The following is a 6,034-nucleotide window of genomic DNA, read 5'->3' as shown; positions in this document are numbered from 1 at the left end:
TTCCTATCTATAGCAGATGTTGCTTCTTACCTTTGGATTTTTAATTAGCTAATCTGATTCAGTTTTGGTAGCTTGTATGTCTCCAGAAATGTATCCATATCTTCTAGGTTTTCCAGTTTGTCAGTGTATAGTTGTTTATAATAGTCTCTTATGATCTTTTATATTTCTGTGGTAATGAAATACACTGTAATGTATAAATAAATGTATAAATAAAGCTGTAATGTCTCCTTCTTTATTTCTGATTTTATTTGGATCTTCTTTCTTTTCTTCTTGTTTAGTCTAGCTAGTGGTTTATCAACTTCACTTACCTTTTTAAAGAACTAACTTTTCTTTTCACTGATCCTTTGTATTTTTTTTTCATTTGAGACAGAGTCTCACTCTGTTGCCCCAGTTAGAGTGCCATGGCATCAGCCTAGCTCCCAGAAACCTCAAACTCCTGGGCTAAAATGATCCTCCCGCCTCAGCCTCCCGAGTAGCTGGGACTAAAGGTGTGTGCCACTGTGCTTGGCTAATTTTTTCTATTTTTAGTAGAGATAGGGTCTCACTCTTCCTGAGGCTGGTCTCGAACTCCTGAGCTCAAGTGATCCTCCCACCTTGGCCTTCCTGAGTGCTAGGATTACAGGCATGAGCCACTGTGCCTGGCCAAACTTTTTGCATGTTATTTTTTAAGTAGAGACAGACTCTTGCTATGTTGCTCAGAGTGGTCTTGAACTCCTGGCCTTAGCAAATCCCCCTGCCTCAGCCTCCCAAAGTGTTGGGATTACAGGCATGAGCCACCACACCGGCTTTTTCATTTTTTGCTTTTGTTTTTGTTTTTGGTCTCTATTTCATTTAGTACTGTTTTGGTCTTTATTATCTCTTTTCTTCTGCTAATTTTGGGTTTGGTTTGTTCTTGCTTTTCTAGTTCCTTTAGATGCATTGTTAGGTTGTTCGTTTATAATCTTTCTATTTTTTTGATGTGGGTATTTATTGCTATAAACTCCCCTCTTAACATTGCTTTTGCTGAATCCCACAGATTTTGTTATGTTGTGTTTCCATTTTCATTTGTTTCTAGACATTTTTTGATTTATAACTTAATTTTTTCATTGCCTCAGTGGTCATTCAGGAATATCTTGTTTAATTTCTATGTACTTGTATAGTTTCCAGAGTTCCTCCTGGTATTGATTTCTAGTTTTATTCCATTGTGGTCTAAGAAGATACTTAATATCAATTCAGTTTTTAACCATTTGTTGAGACTTGTCTGTGCCCTACCATATGGTCTGCCCTGGAGAATGTTCCATGTGCTGATGAAAAAAAATGTATATTTTGCACTTGTTGGGTGGAATGTTTATAGCAGCACGATTCATAATTGCAAGGCTGTGGAAAAAGCCCAAGTGCCCATCAATCCAAGAATGGATTAATAAAATGTGGTATATGTATACCATGGAGTACTATTCAGCTCTAAGAAACAACGGTGATATAGCACATCTTATATTTTCCTGGTTAGAGCTGGAACCCAGACTACTAAGTGAAGTATCCCAAGAATGGAAAAACAAGCACCACATATACTCACCAGCAAACTGGTATTAACTGAGCAGCACCTAAGTGGACACATAGGTACTACAGTAATAGGGTATTGGGCACGTGGGAGGGGGAGGGAGGTGGGTATATACATACCTAATGAGTGAGATGTGCACCATCTGGGGGATGGTGGAAACTCAGACTTGTGGGGGGGCATTTATTGAAACCTTAAAATCTGTACCACCATAATATGCCAAAAGAAAAAAAAAAGAAACATTCTGGCACATCACAGGTGCTCAATGAATGAGTTCAGGGGATGCATGAAGGCTGGAGATAAGGGATTTGAGAGAACAGATAAAATGAAGATGAAAAAAATCATCAAGAAATAATTAGATGAAATTTCCTAGAACCGAAAGCTTATGAATTTCTAGAATGAAAGAATCCACTGAGTTACTCAACACAATGGAGGAAAAACTTCATATGAAGGACATTGAGAAATCTAAGAGTGAGAATATAGATAAGACCCAAAAACTTCCAGTAAAACAAGCCATATGCCAAGGATTTGAAATAACAGTGCCACAAAAATACCACCAACAACAATAGAAGCAAGAAGGCAGCGGAAAAATACCTTTGAAATTCCAAAGGAAAATTATTTCTAACCAAGAATCCTATACTCAGTGAACCTATTAAGTATGAAAGTGGGATAAAGATATTTCCAGATACTCATTATTTTAAAAAGTCAACCTCCATGCACCATTTCTCAGGAGGCTACTGGATGATGTTTCACCAAAATGAAGTAAATTAAGAAGAGCAAAACCATAGGATAAAGAAACAGAAGCAACAGGGGACCCCAGTACGATGCAGGGAGGTCTGGAAAACCTTGCACAGGTGAGGAAGCAGCTGTTCCAGAGTCCTGGTCAGGGGCCTTCAGCAGAGTCACACTAAGAAAACGCTGGTACGTGCACCTGGTGCTGAACATCTGGAGGTTTCCGACAGCTGGTGAAGAGTTCAGGGCACAGGAAATGAAGCAAAATAGGGGGAGAAGCAATTATTAACTCCAGGGAAGACAAATTGTTGTGCGGGAAGGAAAAGTAATCATGGCTGGATGCACAGCCCAGCTATACACAGCTTTTACTTAGGTAATAATTAGCATACTGAGTACCTAACCAGTAGGACCACAGTCAAAGGAGGAGAACGGGTGGGAAGAGAGGGACAGAAATCTTCCTTCTCCACAGCGGGAAAGCAGAGGATACACCCCAAACTCAAGTTATTTAGAAAGAATGAAGGTAAACAGCAAAATAGTCTGCCAAAAAGGGTGAACTGGGTCTCTAGGGACAGGAATGGGGCAGGGAATGTTCTTTTTTGTAATAAGCACTGTAGAAATAGTTAACCATATGTGTAAGCATAGTTCATAAATAACTAAAAAATATGAATATAAAAAATATAAATAAAAAACTTAAATGAGTCCACAAAGAGAATACAGGGTGGAAATATGCTCTTTGCCTCTAGTATAATCTTAGAGGTAGTTTTGTACGATCGCCCTTTTCCATCTTTAAGGTGGCAATTTTTTAAAAATCAGAAAGGACATTGTAGAAATGGTTAAACAGTGGAAAGTATTCGGACACAAGATTGAATCTCTATAATTCTGTGTCCTCGGGACACTGCTTGTTTTCCAAGGAAGGATGCTGGGTGTCGCCCCTCCCTGGGAGGCTCTGGTGTGCTCCAGGGTACTGGCCCTCAGCCCAGGGGCTCCACAGCAGGAGGGAGGCAGTGGTGGGCCACGTGATGGCTGGTCTGCTCCCATGGGAGGCTCTTTCCTGGGGACTTCCAGAAATGACAACATGTATGTAAACAGAGGACAGAAAGCCAAGTCCCAGAGTTCTAGACATAGAAGAAAAACCCTGGGCTGCTACTATCAATGGAACCTCTTTGTACCCAGATTGAGAAGGTCTGGTGACATCTGAGTTGTGTATGTACATGTGTATCTGCAGGCTGTTCCTTCAACAAGTCCCTATTGAGCACTTACCCCGTGCCCAGCACTGCACCAGGCGCCGTGGAAGATGCAAGGTAAGGTTTGGTGTCTGCCCGCTAGGAGCTCTCAAAACCAGGAGGCAGAGGTAAGATGCAGATGTCACTCAAGCAGTATGTGACACACACAAAGTGGGCAACTCCAAGACAGTATGGTGGCTAAGCAGCCACCAAGACCCAGAGCTGTGGGAGTTCTCCTAGAGCGGGCGGCAGAGGGCTTGCGACGGTAAGGACGAGGCTGGCGTCAATGTGCCCGGAGCAGGGAGCTCACCCGCACCGAGGCCGGGTCGGGACACCGCCCTCCTCCCAACAGCCCTGCCGCCCTCCTCTCCTCTCCCACACTGCTGGCTGCCCAACGCCACTCCCTCTTAGGAAAGTGGAACCTCAGTGCTGGCTAGGGCCGGGGACAGGGGCTCAGTACCCTCCCGGATGCAGAGGGGCTTTTGCTGCACCAGATATTGCCGGGTCTTCTTAAATGTGCTGGTCAGGAGCGGGACATGCTAGATTGTTGTAAAAACTCCCCTTGCAAGGAACAAGCCAGGGAGACAACTTATTGACCACTGATCGCAGCTGTTAGCCCAAAGCCACACGTATCTAGGTCCTCCCCCAAGGCCATGACGGTCGGGGACCGCCGAGGGAGCGCGCGCCCGTGTCGGAGGAGCGGGAACAATGCTCGGGCAGCGCCAGGGGGTTTCCACGGGCGCTCCGGCCTCAAGCGCTCTCGGAGGCTCAGCGGATGTTCACTGCTTATTTTCAGGGTTTTCAGGTATGCTTAACTCTGAGGTGGGCCGGGGCAGGCCTGTGTAAAATGCCAGGGAAGGGGCAGCAGAGATCTGGGCAAGGCGGAACGCTGGTCTGAGGGCAGCGAGCCGCGTAGGCGCCCTGAGGTCCTCCCCGGGTCTTGCGGGCCGGCCGGCCGGGAACGCCGCCTCCGCCCCGGTTCGCGGAGAAAGCGCAGAGCGGACCAAGGCAGTGGGCAAACAGGGAAGGAGCCCCGAGTCTCCCCCGACCCAGCGGGAGTGGGCGGTCGGTGGGCAGCACACACGGAGCGGCGGCACGGAGCGAGGTCTGGCCGGCGCTGGGGAGGCGCTGGCAGTGGACGTGGGGTCCCTCCTCTCACCTCCCCGGGGTGCCCAGGCCAGGGCCCCTGCCCCGTCAGAGAGTTCTGGAACTCCAGAGACGTGAAGTGTTTGTGGGTGCGGCCGCAGGCAGGTGTGGGGCTCAGGGGCTCAGCACGAGGCGCGTTCCTGGCCACCTAAGCCACAGGAAGGGGACCAGGCGCGGGGGAAGGTGGCAGTGAAGGTGTAGATGAGCTCCTGCGACTCTGCCTTGGTGAAAGTCACGGTGCCCCCTTCGTAATCCAGAGCGACGCCCACTCTCCGGCCGCAGCGCCAGAAGAGCTCAGCCTGGGGCTGGTGTTGGCCTGGATGCCCGAGGAGGACAGGCGCAGCGTCCACACCGCCCTCCGCCCAGGGAGAGGCCCCTTCCTCTTCACAGCCCCTGGCCACCCCACCATGCAGCTTTCCAGAACCTCCTCCTCTCCTCTTCCTCTTCCTCCTTCTCACCCAAGGACTCCTCGTCCTCGTCCGTTTCCCAGTTGTCATATCAATCCCCGTAGCCGGCCTCCTCTTCCTCCTCCGCCTCCTCCTCCTCTGTCTCCTCCCCGCCTCCTCTCCGTCCTCAGACCAGCCCTCGCGCTGCACCTCCACTTCCCAGCAGACCTTGTCCCAGGTGAGCCCTTGCTGCCCAGCACGCCCGGCTCCCGGCGGAGCTGCTGGGGGCGCGGGCAGGGCCCTGGCACAGGCTGCTGCAGGCCGCGCCTGCCGGCGCCCGCCAGCTGCAGGTGCCCGCTGACCGACCTCGGGTCCAGGGTGACGCTCACTGCGGGACAAGGGAAAAGTGTCACTGTTTTTACGTTATAAGGAATAACATTTATTGTGATAGATACTGTTAAACAAAATTAAAGTTGCATATTTTAGGAACGCAACTGACATCTGGAATTTGGTGTTAGTGTGACACATTTTCTTGCTTTTCCAGGTTCTGTTAAATCACCATATAGAAACTGCTCTATAAAACGGATGCTGAAATTTAACTTTACTGTTCTTGCTTACTGTAATTCTCTGATTCCAAATGAAACTTTTCATAAGCTGCTTCTATCTCTGGGTCCAACCCATCGTCACTGTCATGGATCACAATCCCCCGGTAACTCTGTTCCAGCTTCTCCATATTCTGGGCAGCAGTCCTCTTTTTCAGGTAATTCCTGATGCTCCCCTTGGTCATCTGGACTGGCCACAGTGAAGGGCAGCATCAGATGTGTGATGTTGGCTCATGTGTAAAGTAGTTAGGACCCTTTTCAGGTGTTGAAGTTGCATGGGCTCTACCCCAGTTATTCAGCCAGAGTTCTACCAGCTTCCAGAGCTTCTATTTTACATCTCTGCTGCAGTCTGCATTTAGGACAACATTTTCAATTGTCTGAATAATTTCTTCCATATCAGTCCTTCTTTTT

General features: G+C 48.1%; 1 pseudogene; it reads right to left on the bottom strand.

Annotated features, from left to right (window-relative positions):
- Positions 1-1,702: 1,702 nt before the first annotated feature.
- Positions 1,703-5,808, bottom strand: LOC142871029 (tripartite motif-containing protein 26-like; annotated as a pseudogene).
- Positions 5,809-6,034: the final 226 nt, after the last annotated feature.

The sequence above is a fragment of the Microcebus murinus genome, chromosome 5 (genome assembly GCF_040939455.1).
Source record: "Microcebus murinus isolate Inina chromosome 5, M.murinus_Inina_mat1.0, whole genome shotgun sequence".
Taxonomy (NCBI): Eukaryota; Metazoa; Chordata; class Mammalia; order Primates; family Cheirogaleidae; genus Microcebus; species Microcebus murinus.
The sequence above is the reverse complement of the archived record's forward strand: the minus strand, read 5'-3'. Positions and strand labels throughout refer to the sequence as shown.